Here is an 8,333-nt window from a genome sequence, read left to right as displayed (position 1 = left end):
TCACTTTGTGGATTATGTGTTTTCATGAACGCTAACAATGTCACCAGTTGCAGATACGCATGAAAGTCCTTGTGCAGGCAGATTTCAAATATTAAACATTTTTCACACTTGTAACAGTTAATACATCAGCGTGCCATTTGTGGGAAAATATAATCTCTTCCCTCCAGTCCCTTGGTTTTACAAAATAATTTTACAGCTCAGCTTTGCTTCTCTTATGAGCAAGCATGTCCTTTCCATGGTGTCTTTTACAGCTTGGGTCAAAGACACCACTTTCCGTTCGCTGGAGCCCAGAAGAAATCACACGTGACCCCAGAGGCACTGAGCTGGGCCCTTGGGACTGGTGCTGTGAGCTGCGTCACTCAGCACAGCTTCTGCTTTGGTGTCTTGAGGTGGAACCTGCATACGAAGTGAAATAACTAGACTGGAAAATCCAAATTGCATTTGGTGGGGTAGGGAAGCCTGCCTGGAGTTGAAATGGCAAAAATCTTGCTATTCTGTGAACTCCAAGGATGTTGTTTGTGAACTCTGATGTGATTTTTTACACCACTAGAGTCTGACAGTGTTGTCTGGGTACAGATGTGTTCCTTTTTTTTTTTTTTCCTAGCATAAAGCAGATGCATCATGATAAATATGGGGGTAATGAGGGAGAAGGTGAGAAGATAATCATTTGCATACAGAAATGGGAGCTGAAAAGGAACAGAGACAGTAAAATCCAGGGGACAGTTACTATATAGGAGCTTGGGAGACGAGAGAGCCCATTGCATTTCTGTTACTAGCATCTTGGGTAACAGCAAGTCGTCCATATAGCTGAAGCACTGGCAAAAGCATGGTTTAGGCAGTATCTTAGCTCTTCCGATGTAGCATTTGATAACAATTAGATAGTGTTATTCTGCTCCTATCTCTGCCACTGACTTTGGGGAAGTCATTTAACATTTATATCTCAGTTTTCCACTTCTGTCATATTGACTGATGATATTCGACTGGCTAAGTTTGCATATAGGACATCCACAGACAGTCTTCTGAGGAAAGACAGGAAAGCCCTTGCTCTTTGAGGAAACAACTTCGAGAGGAAGCTGGAGAGTGCATTTCCTGACCTAGAGACTGAACTTTGGAAAGGGAGGAAGCGTTCAACTAGCCTGAGGGGAGGAGGGAAGTAGCTGTCTCTGTGCTGTTTTCTAATAATAAACATAAGTAATTCTTTAGATGAGGTGAGTTCATGCTGCTGAGACCTCAGATACAGCAGCAAAATATGATTGCATTTTATATCAATCCTGTCCATCAGGAAGGCTGGGGCTGTTCTACAGTATTTGCAAGGGCTGCTTTTGCTAAATGCTGGCCTAGCCAATCTGTCTGGATCTGAAATGCCCCAAGCACTGGCATATAAATTCTCCTTCTATAATCTGTTTGCTAATCTGTCTTTCTGCATCAGAAAGCAAGATTCAGCACTGGCTGAGTGAACCGCACAGGGCTGGCTGGACTGATCTGCACAAAGAGCTAATTCCAATCTGCCTGATACTCCAGCAGAATCACAAGCCTCTACCTCTCTGTTCAACCTGAGTTCCTATGGCAGGTAGAGGAGTACATGAACACGAGTAATTAGGCTTTTCCAGTGAGATATCCAGGCCCCTTCTGAAAAGTCAGACTTTGTTTGCAGATACCACCTCACAGATGATTTTGTACACCCAGTGTAATTTGACCTGAAAAGTTCAGCATTTACAGGGTGGATTTTAGATGTCCTGGGGATTTTCTATTCTAATTCTCTCAAATATTTGCCATTTAATACTCTGGATTACATCCCTCTGCATATCTTTTTTGCATTGGAATAAATAACAAGAGCTGATCCATCACTGAAATACCAGCCCAGTCATTTGTTTCCATAGCTGCCAGCAAGGCTGCCCTCTGCCAATGGCAGAATTTATGAGAGACATCCCTTGCCATGCCCAGTCATCCCTTAGCGAGCTCTGTCTAGAAATCTTTACTTTTCATTCTCTGCTCTCTCAAGTCTGGTGTGGATTCTGTCTCTCTCAGAAAATACCGTAAAACTTCTCTCCCAGATCCTTTTGTTGGTAGAACTTTTCCATACCAAATCTAAATATATTTCCCCACTTTAAAATGTGTTGCCAGGATCATACGTTTCATCTGTATATGCCTTGGGATATTCTGTGGAGCCTTTTAACAGAATGGTCAGGCTTAGTAAATACATGTTATCTTAAAGACCGTGAAAATCACAGCCTTTTGCATTTACAATTGGTTGTCCCTTTTTAGCAAATCTGAGAAATAAATCCCTTCTTCATTTCTGAAAAAAAAAAATATTTGAATGGTAGGAGAGGCCTACCCAGAAAAAGGCATTGTTTTGACTTCTTCATAAGATGTCTCCCAAAGGCTCTGAAAGGTAGGAGCATGTAGGTTTTGCAGCCTTGAAAAGTACTTTTTAGTATTTATTTGTCTTATATCTCCCTTGACATTTTAAAACTTAGGTAGCCAAAAAGTTACTGGGTGATACTTTTCTGATTACTTTAGGCCAAGGGACATACCACGGAGTATTTCCAGAGTTTATCTGTTGTCTTAGATGACTGCCCATGTCTGGAGCCTGGACTCCAGGTGTTCACTCTGTAGCCAGTGGTAAAATAAGTGCCTCCAGCAGGTGATTTGGGCACCTTAGTTGCCCTCTGAAGGCAGTTGTCTTCCTGAGTGCTGGTTGTATTGAGAGTCTGCAGAGCCTAGATGTCTAATGCAAGCATCCAATTGACCTGCTTAATACAAACCTTCTGAACACAGCCCTAACCTGTGAAAAGTGGATTCCAGCATGACACAAAGAACTGGGGTGGTGTAAACTTGTGATAGTGTGATAGTGCTAGCCTGCAGGGGGGCAGCTGTATTCTGAATATTTGGGAAGGAGTGGGAGGCTGTGCTAATAGCTTGCTTCTCTGTTCTTGCTTCTGCACTCTGATCACCATATTTCAGTTCATTTATGCATTCTTTCTCATTCTGAGCATGCCTGCAACTATGGCTTCAAATATCTGTTGTCTGTACAGCATAAAAAAAAAAAAAAAAGTATTATCTCTATAAATTATCTACTTTCGTAGGAAGGGTTTTGTTTGTTTCTATGTTGTTGGTTTCCTTTATGTTTATATTTTTAACAGTTGAATATGTGATTAGAAAAAGAAGAACTAAAGACTGGTTTTGGAAGTAGCACAGCATCTCTCCAGCAAATGAAAGTCTAGAACACTGGACAAGGAAACAGAAGCTCTCAGAGAAGTAGAGGTTAGACATACATTATGCCCAGTGGAACTGAGTCAGATTTTTCCTCAGTCCCTGCACTCAGTCCCTGTCAGCCAATACAGTCCTGTATTGGCTGACATCACCTTCAGAGATAGCTAGCATGTAGGAAACTCTACGCTTAGGGACGTGGATGAAAATACCAGTCATTCGAATACAGCCTGGAGTCTGTCTGCATCAGAAGAAGATACAGATCATACCACCACCTTGCTTTGCAGTAGAATTATGGAGATAATTTTTTTTAGTTTGTTTTAGAAGCTCAGATATTCTGTCCTGGGAGATGTATGAGTACTCTAGATAAATAAAGGGAGTGAAAAAAGCTTCTCTGCAGCATTTCTTCTTTAAAGCACTTCGGAGACTGGCAGTCTGCAACCTTTCAGCAGTGTTTAAATTCAGTCTCTTGAAAAGAAAAGCATCTCACTCTCTGTGGTAGTTTGCTGATTGAAACCAGCCCCCAGAGGGTTTCTTAAACAGCTGACCATTAAACACAGTAAAGAACAAAGATCAATTGAAAACACATTTAGATTCAGCTTCCTGGCCTGCTTTTAATTTATTTGAATTGAGGACTGGGAATTATTGCCATGGCTATTTTGGCCCTTTATTTGTTTCATAGTTTTTCATATAAACAATCAACTTCAGGGATACCCAACCGCTTTCTGGATTTATTTATTTTTTTAATATATATATATTTAATCTCTTCCAAATATTCCCAAAGTTATCAAATGATTATATTTTTACTGCAGAAAACATGTTAAATAGAAACATGTTAATGGAAACAGAACTATGCTTATGAGCCTACAGGGACTTCGCAAGAAATTTGTTTTGCAAACAGAATTTGGGTTGTGGGACCTTAAATGTTCAATAGCTTCTTGAGTCTGGGATCTGGATGATCATTTGCTCACCTGGAGCTCCACAGGCACAAAAGGATATATGGCTCCAAAGGGTTTGCAGTACAGATGGAAATAAGGAATAGTCAGTGGTTTGCCTGAGTGCACTTGTGCCTTTAGGGGGCAGGCAGGGAATCCTTAATGTAGCTTGTAGCAGCCTCTGGGCATGAAAACCCCTGAAGCATGTGTAGTTCTGTCCATGGCTGTTCTGAGACCTGAACTCCTTTTGTTTAAGGTGCCATGCTACAGTATTGCCACCAGACCTGTGAGGCCAAACACATGGCTTTGTTGCGAGTCTTGCAATATTTGCTGCGTTTTGTTTCTGGGGCTTTTTTCTTTTATCTTATATTTATTTTTTTTATTTTTTATTTTCTATTTTCAAAAGGCTACAGGGATGCTAAAGTAAGTGATAATATTAGCTTTTAGATTTTTTATGTTCTTAGTGCTCAATATTGCAAAGAAAATTATGCACATTGTATCAAATAACTATTGCTTTGTCAATACGCAAAAACTTTCACATACTTCTTCAGATTTTAAAACCCCTTTCACAATTTTGGGGAGTTTTAGTTAGGATATTTGAATGTTGAATGCTGATGGCAATATAGCATCACTATCAAGAAGAAAAAAAAAACACACCAACATACATATGCAGTTAGACCAATGCATGGCAAATCCAGTGGAAGTGCAAGAAGCCCTAAGGCCATGTCAGCAGAGCAGATCCTTTGGATAAATACACTCTTCTGAGCGGCGCCACTTAATTTCTGTACTCAGGTACAGAAAATGGGGAAGGTTTGGGGCCAGAGGGGAAGGGGCTGGAGGGGAAGGGGCTTTTCCTTAGGGTTGGGGCCAGAGGGGAAGGGGCTTTTCCTCAGGATAGGGGCCGGAGGGGAAGGGACTTTTCCTCAGGTTTGGGGCCGGAGGGGAAGGGACTATTCCTCAGACTTGCGGCCGGAGTGAAAGGGGCTTTTCCTCAGGGTTTGGGCTTTTTCTCAGGGTTGGGGTGGAGGGGGAGGGGCTTTTCCTCAGAGTTGGGGCCGGAGTGCAAGGGGCTTTTCCTCAGGGTTGGGGCCGGAGTGAAAGGGGCTTTTCCTCAGGGTTGGGGCTGGACTAGAAGCAGCTTTTCCTCTGGGTTGTGGCTTTTCCGGAAGGGAAAGGGCTTTTCTTCAGTGTTGGGTCTTTTCCTCAGGGTTGGGGCCGGAAAGGAAGGGGCTTTTCCTCAGGGTTGTGGTTTCTCCTTAGGGTTGGAGCCGGAGTGGAAGGGGCTTTTCCTCAGGGCTGGGGCCGGAGGCGAAGGAGCTCTTCCTCAGGGTTGGGGCTGGAGGGAAAGGCGTGCGACAATGGGGCGGGGGTGTGTTTCTGTGGGTAGGAGTGGTCAAGAAGGGGGCATGTGTGTGTGTGTTTTTGGTGGTAGGAGTGCAGAAGAAGGGGGTGGTGTTTCTGGGGGAAGGGTTGCGCAACAAGGGGGTGGAGTATGTTTATTGGGGTAGGGGTGTGCAATAAGGTGGGGAGGGTGTGTGTTTCTGGGGGTAGAGGTGTGCAAAAGGGGGTGGTGTTTCTGGGGTTAGGGTGCACAACAAAGGGGGTGTGTTTCTGGGGATAGGGGTGTGCAACAATGGTGTGTGTGTGTGTTTCTAGAGGTAGGGGTGCGGAACAAGGGTGGGGTGTGTGTGTTTCTGGGGCTGGCGGTGTGCAACAAGGGGGATGTTTCTGGGGGTAGGGGTGGATAACAAGGGGGGGTTGTGTTTTTCTGGGGGTAGAGGTGCGCAACAAGGGGGGGTGTTTCTGGGGGTAGGGTTGCGAAACAAGGTGGGGGTGTGTGTTTCTGGGGGTAGGGGTGCGCAATAAGTGGTGTGTGTTTCTGCGGGTAGGTGTGCACAACAACGGGGGGTTGTGTTTCTGGGGGTAGGGGAGCAAGAAGGGGGGTGTTTCTGGGGGTAGGGGTGTGCAACAAATGGGGGGCGTTTCTGGGAGTAGAGATGTGCAACAAGGGGGGGGTGTTTCTGGGGGTAGGGGTGCGCAACAAGGTGGGGAGGTGTGTTTCTGAGGGTAGGGCTGCACAACGAGGCGGGTGGGTGTGTTTTGGGGCTAGGGCTGCGCAACGGGGGGGTGGTGTTTCTGGGGGTAGGGGTACACAACAAGGGGCGAGGTTTCTAGGGCTAGGGCTGTAAGGGTTTTTAGGGTTAGGTCTGTAAGGGTTCTGTAAGTAAGAGAAAAACTCTTCAGCTCTCTAAAAAGGAGTTGAAAGAGGGGGCTGCAAGGGTTTGTAGGGGTTAAAAGAAAGGGGGGGCTGCAAGGGTTTGTAGGGTTAGGGCTGTAAGGGTTGTCTAAGTAAGGGAAAGAAACTCTTCAGCTCTCTAGAAAGCTCAATAAGTTCTTTTGCTGCAGAAAGAGGAAAATGCATATACTCCCAGTGAGTCAACAACAGCTTTTACTGTGAGCCATGATTTGTCCACTGACAGAAAACTACTCCTCACAGTAGACCTTGTTGGGAACACACATGTCTAAAAGGTGTGGGGAAAAGTGGGGGCCACGTAGGCCACAACAGAATTAGACTTAATCATCTCACCTTTCTACCTGCACAAGCCAGGACAGGCATCGCAATCTCACACCTGCACTTGGTTTAGAATTTTGGCTAGAATTTGGCATAAGGCACTCATGCCTTTTACAAGCACCCAGGATTGAGAATGTATTTCAGCTGTGGTGAGCAGCACTGCTGCTGTGTGAGCAAACTTAAACTGCTTACTGCCTAGAGAAAATGATTTCAAGGTCTTACTTTTGAGACCCCACCTGGAGCAGTGTGTTCAGCTCTGGGGCTCCCAGCAAAAGAAGGACATGGGCCTATTAGAACGAGTCCAGAGAATGCCCAAAAAGATGACCAAGGGGCTGGAGCCCCTCTCCTACAAGGACAGGATTTAGGGAGCTGAGGTTGTTCAGCCCTGGGAAGAGAAGACTGTGGGGAGACCTTATAGCAGCCTCTCAGTACCTAACAGGGGCCTACAGGAAAGGTGGGGAGGAACTCCCCAAGGGGAATAGTGACAGGACAAGGGGGAATAGCTTTAAACCAGAAGAGAGCAAGTTTAGATTATACATCAGGAAGAAGTTCTTTACTCAGAGGGCACTGCAGCACTTGGAACAGGTTTCCCAGAAGGTGTGGATGCCCCATCCCTCAAAGGGCCAGGCTGGATGAGGCTTTGAGGATCCTGGTCTGGTGGGAGGTGTTCCTGTCCCTGGCAGGGGGGCTGGAATTACACCATCTTTGAGGTCCCTTCCAACTCAAACCATTCTGTGAATCTGCAACAGTGGTAGCTCAGCATAACACAGCTAAAAAGTTTTTTAACTCAGTATTTTAACCAGTATTTTGAACTCTACATTGCCGCTGCTACAGTGCTGTCCAGAGTCAGGTTTGATAAAGCCTCAGAACAGAATGTAAATATATCCTTCAGAATGTAACTTTAGTACAAGTCCGAGACTTTTTTTCTGGATTAAAAGCAGTACAGAGGCACAAAAGAGCATTGTAAATTACAAGTGTTCCAGTCAAAATAGCCATCTATGGTCCTCAGTGACATCTCCTGATGGTGCGCACACCAAGATGCATACTTAGAGAAGTCATCTACATTCAGATTTCACCATTTCAACGTATTACTACTGTGCATTTTCATTTTCTTGACCACCTTAAAAACATACAACGTGCTTAGCAGATGATGCCAGGAGAAAAAGAAAAACCACTCAACTTCTCAGAACATCTGAATCCCCCACCTCACCCCAGTCGTACCAGTACACTCATTTGCTTGTCACCAGTAACATGATCTTCCTGCATCAACCCTAAGCCCAAGAAGGAAAACATTTGCATGAACTTCTCCAGTATAAAAAGTGATTATAAAATAGAATAAGTTATTCCATCTCTAAACTTTATTTCCCATGGGAAACAGATTAAAGTGGTGGATAGGATGTGACCTTCAATTTATTAATGATTTAGCACAGTCAACTGTGATTACTTGTACAGAGACAAGAGCATTTGAATTCATACCAGGAACCCTGCTCACAGACTGCTTCCGCTTTCCTCTGCAATACGCATATCCTTACTTTAAACTAGACTGTAATTCATTCAACGATATCAAACTTGGTATGTCAAAAACTCATTCACCTGAGCAGCTCTGTTTTAGAGCA

This window comes from Cygnus olor, chromosome 7 (assembly GCF_009769625.2).
Source record: "Cygnus olor isolate bCygOlo1 chromosome 7, bCygOlo1.pri.v2, whole genome shotgun sequence".
NCBI classification, from domain to species: Eukaryota; Metazoa; Chordata; class Aves; order Anseriformes; family Anatidae; genus Cygnus; species Cygnus olor.
Note: the sequence above shows the minus strand (reverse complement) of the source record.